The sequence below is a fragment of the Mustela nivalis genome (genome assembly GCF_964662115.1).
Source record: "Mustela nivalis genome assembly, chromosome: 4".
Lineage (NCBI taxonomy): Eukaryota > Metazoa > Chordata > Mammalia > Carnivora > Mustelidae > Mustela > Mustela nivalis.
The window spans coordinates 94,164,594-94,174,482 of record NC_139023.1 but is presented as its reverse complement, the minus strand read 5'-3'; the positions used below and the strand labels follow the sequence as shown (position 1 = coordinate 94,174,482).

Here is a 9,889-nt window from a genome sequence, read left to right as displayed (position 1 = left end):
AACACATTAAATTGAAAAATAAAACAATATAGAATTGAGGCTTTACAGGATGCTTTAAGTAAATTGAGTAAGACATTTGAAATATTCAAAAGTACACAAAATACAAATACATATGCAAAAATTCTCAAAGGTGAAATTAACTCATTACATGGAAGATGTTTTATATTTTAGCAAAATGAATTCTTCATATACTTTGTTAGGTGAATTAAACATTAGATGGATTTGTATTTAATTACAGGACTTTAATTGTATTTACCTAGAGCCCCAATTGAGCAAGATCTTAAAGGATTGATTGGGTTTTAAATAGGAGATTAGTGGTGAGAGAATTCAATTAAAAAAAAAAATGCATGGCATATGTCAAGAGAGTTGGAGCTTTGCCAACTGGGTGAAGTTTCTAGTGTGTGCAGAATAGTTAATGAGAGGAAATGTAAGTGGGGCCCAAAGAGTAAGAAGTTGGAATGACTACTATATAAATCTCCAAAATGAATTTTGTACCATGAAGAGGAAAGTATGCAGTATTGATGTATTTATGCTATGTGGACCTTCCAATACAGTGGGGGAAGACACACATTCATTATTGAACATGTACGAGATAATAGCCACTTTTCTACACTGTGAATAGTGAGTAAAACAGAAAAAGGTACCTGCCTCTTAGACCCTATACCTTATTTTAAAGGTAATATAATTCCAATTATGATGAAAGTTTTGGGGAAGAGCAGTGAAGAGAGAGTAGGACTCAGTTTATAAGAGAACAGAAAGTAGAGAGAAAATCAATTATTGTTTTATGATCAGCTGAGGGACTAAAATAGTGAATGATAAATAGGATACACAGATAGTCTTATTGATGTGATTTTGAATGTCACCAGTATCACTGAGTAGTTAAATAAGATTCTTTGGACAGTATGTATGTCTCCAAATAACACAAGTCCTGGAAATGAAGTTGAAAGATGGTCGTAATAAATTGTAGAGTGTATTCTTATTGTGGAATGAAGGATGGACTTCCTATTGTTTCCTGAATCACATCTTTTAGGTCTTGCTGTAAAGTTGACAATTAGAGGCAATTATTTTATGATTAAAAAACTAGGTAACCCTAGTCATTTCCAGATTAAATCAGGTTTCAGCTCATTAAAAAAATTGACATCTTGCCCCTCTCTCTCTTCTTCCTTGGGTTAATGTTTCCCTTTTCCACAGCTCAACAGGAAAGGGAGTATCTGCTTTTTTTTTTTTTTCTTTAAGAATTTATTTAAGAGAGATTGAGAGCACAGAAGGAGAGTGAGAGAGAAAGAAGCAGACTCCCTGCTGTGCAGAGAGCTCAATGTGGTACTCAGTCTCTGGACCCTGGGATTCTGACCTGTGTCAAAGGCAGATGCTTAACCACCTGAGGTACCCAGGTGCCCTGTGAGTGTCTGCTTCTCAGTGCATTTAATGCTGTGGCTGGCCCCACCTAAGAGTTTCATTATTTTTTTATGGTGACATGGATGCATTTTGTGGTTTCAGGTGGAAAGAAGATTCAAAAGTAAAAATTAAATTTAGTTTTAAAAAATATATATTATGTTTTTGCATATGAAATGTTATGCATTTAAATTCACACTCACTGTACTAAGTATTTTCTCAAACCATTAGAGAAAGGGAAGATTTTGCTGAAAATTAGCAGATACCAATAATGATGGGGATAAAATAGTATAAATGTATTTCCATGTTCTTCAAAAGAACATGGTAAAACAGGTAGGTTATGTAGGAAAGATGGGAAGCAGGGGAAAGTTCAGTTATTTGGGAATATCCATTTTGTAAAGACAAGACACACTGAGTTTGCAGTAAGAAATGGAGGACAAATGAGGAAGGAAGACAAGAACCTAAACTTGTACATTGCCAGCCCTATAGCTTATTTTAACCAGACCCACAGTGCTCACCTCCATCCAGGCTTTGAACTGATTTCACTTGCTCACCATCTAGTTGCTGTCACGTAGTAGTAGTGTGAGGTCCTTTGTGTGTGACATTCCTGTATAACATACGGACAATGTATGAAGAAGCTGTGGGTTGTAGTATAAGAAACTGAACCCAAAACTAAGAAGCTGGGTCATGAAGCTTTCTAAAGGTAGTATTTGGGGGCGCCTGGGTGGCTTAGTGGATTAAGCCGCTGCCTTCGGCTCAGGTCATGATCTCAGGGTCCTGGGATCGGGTCCCTCATGGAGCTCTCTGCTCAGCAGGGAGCTTGCTTCCCTCTCTCTCTCTCTCTGGCTGCCTCTCTGTCTACTTGTGATTTCTCTCTGTCAAATAAATAAATTAAAAAAAAAAAGAATAAAGGTAGTATTTGCTACTTATGTGTAAATACACTATACGTTTCAAGCTGATATTGTTAGGGTATAAAATACTCATCTGGGACAGGTTGAATACTGTCACTTCCAATCTAAACATAGTTCCCTTGAAGAACTGAGGAGACTACAGAAGCCCAGTTCACACACTATCATCCAGCTTCGTATCTCCTGTTGAGATTTTCTCAGAATTTATCTTTTGTGTTTATAGCAGCAAACTGTAACCTCTATAGGTTGTACGTGTCAAAATGCTCATTTCCATCAAGCCTCATCTCAGTACTCTGTGGGACATTGACAAAACATCACAGAAACTGGCTCACATGGACAATTTAATGCAACCCTTAGTGACTTCCTCAGCATGTATCACTTGTCTCTTTATCTGGTGGGCCACCCTTATCTGTATTTTCACTTCTGTTACCTGTTTACAAAATGTATTTCATTGTCTTATGGATTACATTGTGACAGTTTATGTGTTGAAAAAACTTTTTTTTACATGGGTCTCTTATTTCTCAGATTCTACCTTTCAATAATATTTACACTTAAATTCCATTTGAACAAATAATTTATTTTCCTTTGGAAATGTGAACACCACAGAGAGAGGTAGTGGTCTTTAGAGTGGGACAGAAGTTAATCAGCAGAAACCATAGAGTCTAGTCATAGCGTTCATCCCATTTATTTTGCTGTGGTATCTGTGACCCAATCATAGTCTTTAAATGTTCACTCCATTTTCCACTGTGCTAACTCCTTAGCTAACTTCTTAAGTCTCTGATAGAGACAGTTCAGCTGGGGAAGGTTCAGCTGCTTTCCAGGGACACTTAGGCTTCAGGACTCAGAAGATTCAGGATGTGGATATCACATTTCTCTCTGACCAAGATACTAGACTTTGTCATTCCTAATCTATCGTTAATACATGACTCTGACATGAGAAATTTTTCCAAAGACTTCTGACCCTCAGAATTCTTCAGAGAATTAAAGTGGTTTTAGGTCATTCTCAGCCCCCACCTCCATCTAGAGACTCACCCAAGAGCGGTGGGAGAATTCAGAGGCATTGTCACCAACATTGAAACATCAATTCTTTTCCCTTCCTCCATCTTGGAGAATCTTGCATGCATATGTGGTTCCTTTAAGAGAGAATTATTACTATCTCTGCTTCATGGTGTCTTCTCCTAAATCTTTCCTTCTTACATTTGGGCCAATAGTGACCTTATATCTTTCAACCCAAATGAAAGATGATAAAAATCTTCTTGGTTCTCTAACCAAGTCTCTGCCCTCTTCTCTCTCTCTCTCATTGCCAATTGAAAAAATAAATAAATAAATAAATAAATAAAGCATTCTCAGTGTCTTGTATGAGTCCTCACTTCCGTTCTTATACTCTGTTGTCAAGGTTGTCCTCCTGATGCTGACTGCAGTTAGGTTACTCCTTTATCATAAAATCATTATTGACTTCCCATTGCCTACAGAAGAGTACTTAGTTTCATTGCTTACAAATTCATACTCCTAAATGATCTGACCTATTTGTCTTCTCAACTCTACTTTCCACCATTCCATTTAATTTCAACTCTCTTGGCAAATTTCAATTCCTTAATGTGTTTCATATATGTATTTTTTTTCAACCATTCCTCCATGCTCTATTAAGTGTCAGAAAATGCCTTTATTTTTTTTAAGGATTTTATTTATTTATTTGACAGAGAGAGAATGATCACAAGTAGGCAGAGATGCCAGCAGAGAGAGAGAGAGGAAGCAGGCTCCCTGCTGAGCAGAGAGCATGATGCGGGGCTTGATCCCAGGACCCTGGAATCATGACCTGAGCCGAAGGCAGCGGCTTAACCCCCTGAGCCACCCAGGCGCCCCCAGAAAATGTCTTTATGTTACCATTTTCATGTGTTCTAATTTTAGTGAACTTTCAAGAGTCAGCTAAAATTTTTCCCTCAGATTGTCAACACACACACACACACACACACACACACACACACACGGGAAACTCTTCCATCCAAGCTGCCACAACCCTTTCCTCATACTTCTCTTAGTTGCTTATTCTCCATCCTATAATATATTAATTGAAGCCCATGTCAGCTCCTGTGTTCAACTACATTTTATGTTTCTTAAGTTGAAAAAATTTTCCTTAATCCTTATATTCCCAGAAAAATAATAATGTATAAAGTGTAAAATAGTCAATAGATGTTTATGATAAAAGTAATTAATTTATATTTGGCTTCTTTCTTTAATAGATTATTTTGGGGAACACCAGGGGGTTCTGTTGGTTAACCATTTGACTCGATCTCAGTTCAGGTGTTGATCTCAGGATCATGAGTTCAAGATCTGCATTGGGCTCTGAGCTGGGCATTGAACCTACTTTAAAAAAATAATAAAATAAATAGATTGGTATTGCGTCACAGGAAGAAGATTTTGGTGAGTTTTTGTTTTACCTAAACTAGTTGTATAATATTATGTGTGTGCATTTACATGTATGCACACACATCATTGCAGAACATATGAATGATTGATTTTGGCTTTAAATAATTTACAAGCAAGTCAAACATGTTCTAGTTTTTGGAAACTTTACTTTAGGGAGTGATAGGAGGAAGGAAAATGCTATGTTGTATTTTCAGTTGCTACTTTACTTCAGCTTTTGGAAGAAAAGAGAAAACAACTTAATACCTCACCATCAATCTTTTTGGTCAGCCTGACCATGTGCAGCATTCTTTTAGTTTTATTACCTAGCAAGCTGGCAATTTCAGGAGTATTCAGCATTGTCAGTTAGCCCCTATGATATGGAAAAAGCAGTGCATGTCATTTTTAGGGCATCTCCTTTCCAATATGGTATAAGTTTATTAAGGCCATTTTTTCACTCATGAAATTATAATGAACCAGATTTTCACACATTTTACAAGAATTGGCCTATGCAGCTTAAAAATTAAGTTGAGCAATTGTGCTCACTTTGGCAGCACATATACTAAAAAAAATTAATTTGAACAAAATTAAAATAAAATTTAGTATAATTGTGTGTTATTTTAAATCCTTAAACTGAATGTGTAATATGAACTCCATACGATTATAAGTTGATTTGCTGAATTAAAGAAGGGGAAGAAGGTCCTGGTATGAAAAAAGAATGAAGTCTACAAAGGAAATTGTGTCTAGTTTAAGCCATGAGAAAAAATTAAAAGGAGAAAATAATATAACTGGTTTGGTATTAGTAGAATAATCTAAAAGGTGATAGAATAATCAGGAATTCTAGGAGACAGGAAAAAAAGCAAGCAAATCAGTGAATAATGTTAATAGAAAGACCACTTATGGGGAAAAACGAACCAGTATTTTATTGATTTCATAAAGAGCCAGAAAAAATATTGAAGACTTAGGACTCTGAGGTTTGGTTCTTAATTTTTTTTTGTTTAGAAAGTATTAAAATTACTGTTCATCTAAGTCACCTAGAAATATAGTTTTATTGTCAAAGAAGTGAACATAATAGACCTAAGTTTTCTTAAAAGATCTTTACATCAGATGTAAGCCTATAGAGTCTGTATCATAAGAAAATGTAAAGAAAAGCACAAGCTGAAATAGCCCTACAAAGTTGGTTTCTCTTTTAAAGCATTTTAAAAAAAAAGATTGTTTTTGTTTTACAATTGTTTGCCTAATAGTACTCTATCATATTTAGATTCAAGTTATATAAACATTTTGTTAACAACTGTTGATGAGGCTTAATAATAATCTACCTCCTATATTATTTATCTTTATGAAAATTGCTGAGTTTTTCACTTTGTTTCTTTTCATGGAGAAAAGGATGATTAGAAAGGCCACTTTCCTGAATATTGAACAGATGGATGAAAATAACTGAGTGATATTGAATGCTTTACATACTGACTAACCTAGCAAAATAGATTTAATATTTCTATAGGTCCTACAAGGTATCCTGTCATTTCATTACTTTTATTTCTGGAAACAAAACTTTTCAAAATATTTAATGGAAGATGTCAAAGTAGGCATTAGAGAAAATATTAAGAGAAGGCATGCTGCCTGTTTTCCTGTGAGGCCCTCAATAAAGATCTCTTTTATTTCTTGGGTTCTAATATATTCAATTTTATTTTATGTTGTAGAATCATATTTGAGTTATTTTAGTATGATTATGACATATACAGAATTTAGAAATATAAACTAGATGGATTAACAAGGAATTATGCCATTGACTTAATATATTACTATAAGGAATTCATGTAACTCCTTTGGGTTATAATTTCCTAGGATGTTTATTTTTCTAACAGGAAAAAAAGCACAGGATATTTTTTGAACACTCTTCTCTTTAGCTAAAAGGCTATTCTGAAAGTCAGGCTTGTTTTGCAAAGTTATTCCTGGAGAAGATTGACTCAGAGGGCAGCATAACTTATGATTACCATTACTCTGAATAAATGGTTCTCTTATGAGTAATACTGAGATCATGATTTTTAAGCACTTATGGCTTTCCTTGAACCCAACACACTTGACAAAACATACATTAGGAAAAATTCAAGTTAACATGTTATGTTAAAAGGATTTATAAAATATGTTATAGACATATTACATATTTATTAATATTAATGAGTTGTACACTTTGAATTTTGAAGAAACTGAAATTTCCCAGTGGGAACAGGCATAATGGCAAAGTTGAGTAGTAGAGACAAGGGTTCTAGACTTGTGTGGACTTGACTTAATCATGACCTCTGGTGTCAGTTTTCTATGTTGTAAAAAGAGGAAGTTGGAATAGTTGATGTATAAGGTCTCTTATAGATGTGTACATCTAAAATTTAAGTTGTTTTATCTAGAAATTTAAAAATTTATTGATCATTTTATTTAGAATATATTTGGATTAAAAAAAGTTGTGAAAGAATATCAATCACTATTACCCTTGTTAGTAACATCTTACATTAGTATAAAATACTGGTCACATTTAAGGGACTAATGGATACATAAGTATTAACTAAAGTTTATATTTTTAGTTAGATTTCCTTAATTCTTACCTAATGGTCTTTTTATATTCTAGTATCTCATATAGGATACCATATTATATTTAGTTAGTCATCACATCTCCTTGGGCTCCTCTTGACTGTGATACTTTCCCAGATTTTCCTTGTTTTTGATGACATTGACAGGTTGTTTTTATTTACTTGTTTTTTTGACATTGACAGTTTTGAAGAGTAGGGAAGTCTTTTATGGAATTTTTGTCTGTGTTTCTTCTTATGACTAGGCTGAGGGTCTAGGTTTTTAAGAAGGCCACGGAAGTAAAGTGTCAGTGTCACCACATCACATCAAAGGTACATACTATCAACATGATTTATCACTGTCAATGTTGACCTTGGTGACCTGAAGTAGTGTTTCTCAGCAATAAAGGTACTCCTTTTTCTGCCTTTCTATATTCTCTCTTTGAAAGGAAGTCATTATGAGTAACCCATATTTAAGGAGTAAAGAGTTACACTCCACTTTCTTGATGGTGGAGTATCTACAATAATTTGCAACTCTACTGGATGGGAGATTTGTCTTATTTATTTGTTTGTTTATTCAATTATTTATATATCAGTGAGGACTCAGAGATAATTATTTTATAGTTTAGGTTATTATATAATATTACTTATTTTTTTAATTTTTAATTTTTTTTAATTTTTTATTTTTTTTAAATTTTTTATTTTTTATAAACATATATTTTTATCCCCAGGGGTACAGGTCTGTGAATCACCAGGTTTACACACTTCACAGCACTCCCCAATGTGGCTAAAATCAACAAGTCAGGAAATGACAGATGCTGGCGAGGATGTGGAGAAAGGGGAACCCTCCTCCACTGTTGGTGGGAATGCAAGCTGGTGCAGCCACTCTGGAAAACAGCATGGAGGTTCCTCAAAATGTTGAAAAATATAATATTACTTATTTATTCCTAAACTTGTTCCAGCTTTGGTTATTGGAAGGTCTTTCAGTTGGCTGCTATGTCTCTTTGATATACCCACATCATTGTATGTGTATGTGTGTGAATGTGTATGTGTTTAAATACTTTCTGACTCTACAAAATGCTCCAAGTTCATATGTATTTATGCCTCAGTTCTATATAAACCATTTATCCAAGAAGCCCGATTTTTTTTATTAGAAAATAGTACTAGAAACCAAAATCTGAGCACTAATATGTTTGTTGCTACTAGGATGTCTTGCTTCTAGGCACTTTCAGCTAATAGTAAAGAAATGTATGCATACATACTAACATGTATTTATATAGCTATAAATATTTATAGCTTATATTTAAATTTTTGTCTATGTAGAAAGTATTAAAATTACTGTTCATCTAAGTCACCTAGAAATACAATTTTACTATCAAAGAAGTAAGCATAATAGACCTAAGTTTTCATAAAAGATCTTTACATCAGGGGGTGCCTGGGTGGCTCCGTGGGTTAAAGCCTCTGCCTTCCGCTTGGGTCATGATCCCAGGGTCCTTGGATTGAGCCCTGCATCTGGCTCTCTGCTCAGCAGGGAACCTGCTTCCTCTTTCTCTGCCTGCCTCTGCCTGCCTCTCTGCCTGCTTGTGATCTCTGTCTGTCAAATAAATAAATAAAATCTTAAAAAAAAAAAAAAACTTTACATCAGATGTAAGCCTATAGTCTGTATCATAAGAAAATGGTAAGAAAAAGAAGCTGAAATAGCCCTACAAAGTAGATTTCTCTTTTAAAGCATTTAAAAAAAATTTTTTTTGTTTTACAATTGTTTGCCTCATAGTACTCTATCATATTTAGATTCAAATTATAGAAACATTTTGTTAACAACTATTCATGACGCTTAATAATAATCTACCTCCTTTATTATTTATCTTTATGAAAATTGCTGAGCATGAGTTCATAGTAATGTCTCTGACCAATCAATTACCACAGGGGTCATTGAAGCCTTCTCCTTTTGCTTGTCTAAAACCTTCCATTCCAACAGTGATAAACCTGACGCCCAACACCCGCCATTCATTTACTTAACTGTTCAAGTGCAGTACACATGTGTAGTGGTGTCAGGTCTGTTAAACCATAACCCTGTAGGGAACAACTTTATGAACTAGAGTTCATTACTTACGTGAAGTTCCTTTTGCTTTTAGTCTTACAGACTCCATTTGTTTTCCAGGTTACTGAAATGAACAACTTTTTCATATACTCCTTCCATGAGGTTAGTTCATATATTTGTAATATAGTTAGATTTTTTTATTGTCACAGAATTTTATGCAGGGATCATTTAACCTGTATGTGATTTTTTAAAAATCTACATATATTAAGGTTTGCTCATTCTGCTGTAAAGTGCTATGGGTTTTGTAAATATAAAGTATCAGAGAGCCACCATAACATCATTATATAGAAGAGTTTCACCATCCTAAAAAAATTCTCTGTGCTTTACCTATTTAACACCCTCACCCAAAACCAAGTTTCTTACATGACTGATTTGTTTGCTGTCTCTATAGTTTTTTCTTTCCCAGAATGTCATATAAATTGAATTGTAAAGTCTGCAGCATTTTTCAGACTAAATCTTTCATTTATCCATATGCATTTGAAGTTCATTCATGTCTTTTTATGACTCAATAGCTCACTCCTTATTGC

General features: G+C 34.3%; 1 long non-coding RNA gene across 1 annotated transcript in view; it reads right to left on the bottom strand.

Annotated features, from left to right (window-relative positions):
* Positions 1-1,916: 1,916 nt before the first annotated feature.
* The window catches only part of LOC309863293, a 60,644-nt gene continuing 52,671 nt past the window's right edge, over positions 1,917-9,889 (bottom strand). Inside the window, exons 4-5 of the long non-coding RNA XR_014310971.1 lie at positions 3,333-3,433; positions 1,917-1,999 (exon numbers count right to left, since the gene is read on the bottom strand). This is a non-coding gene — a long non-coding RNA (uncharacterized lncRNA). The remainder of the gene's footprint in view (positions 2,000-3,332; positions 3,434-9,889) is intronic.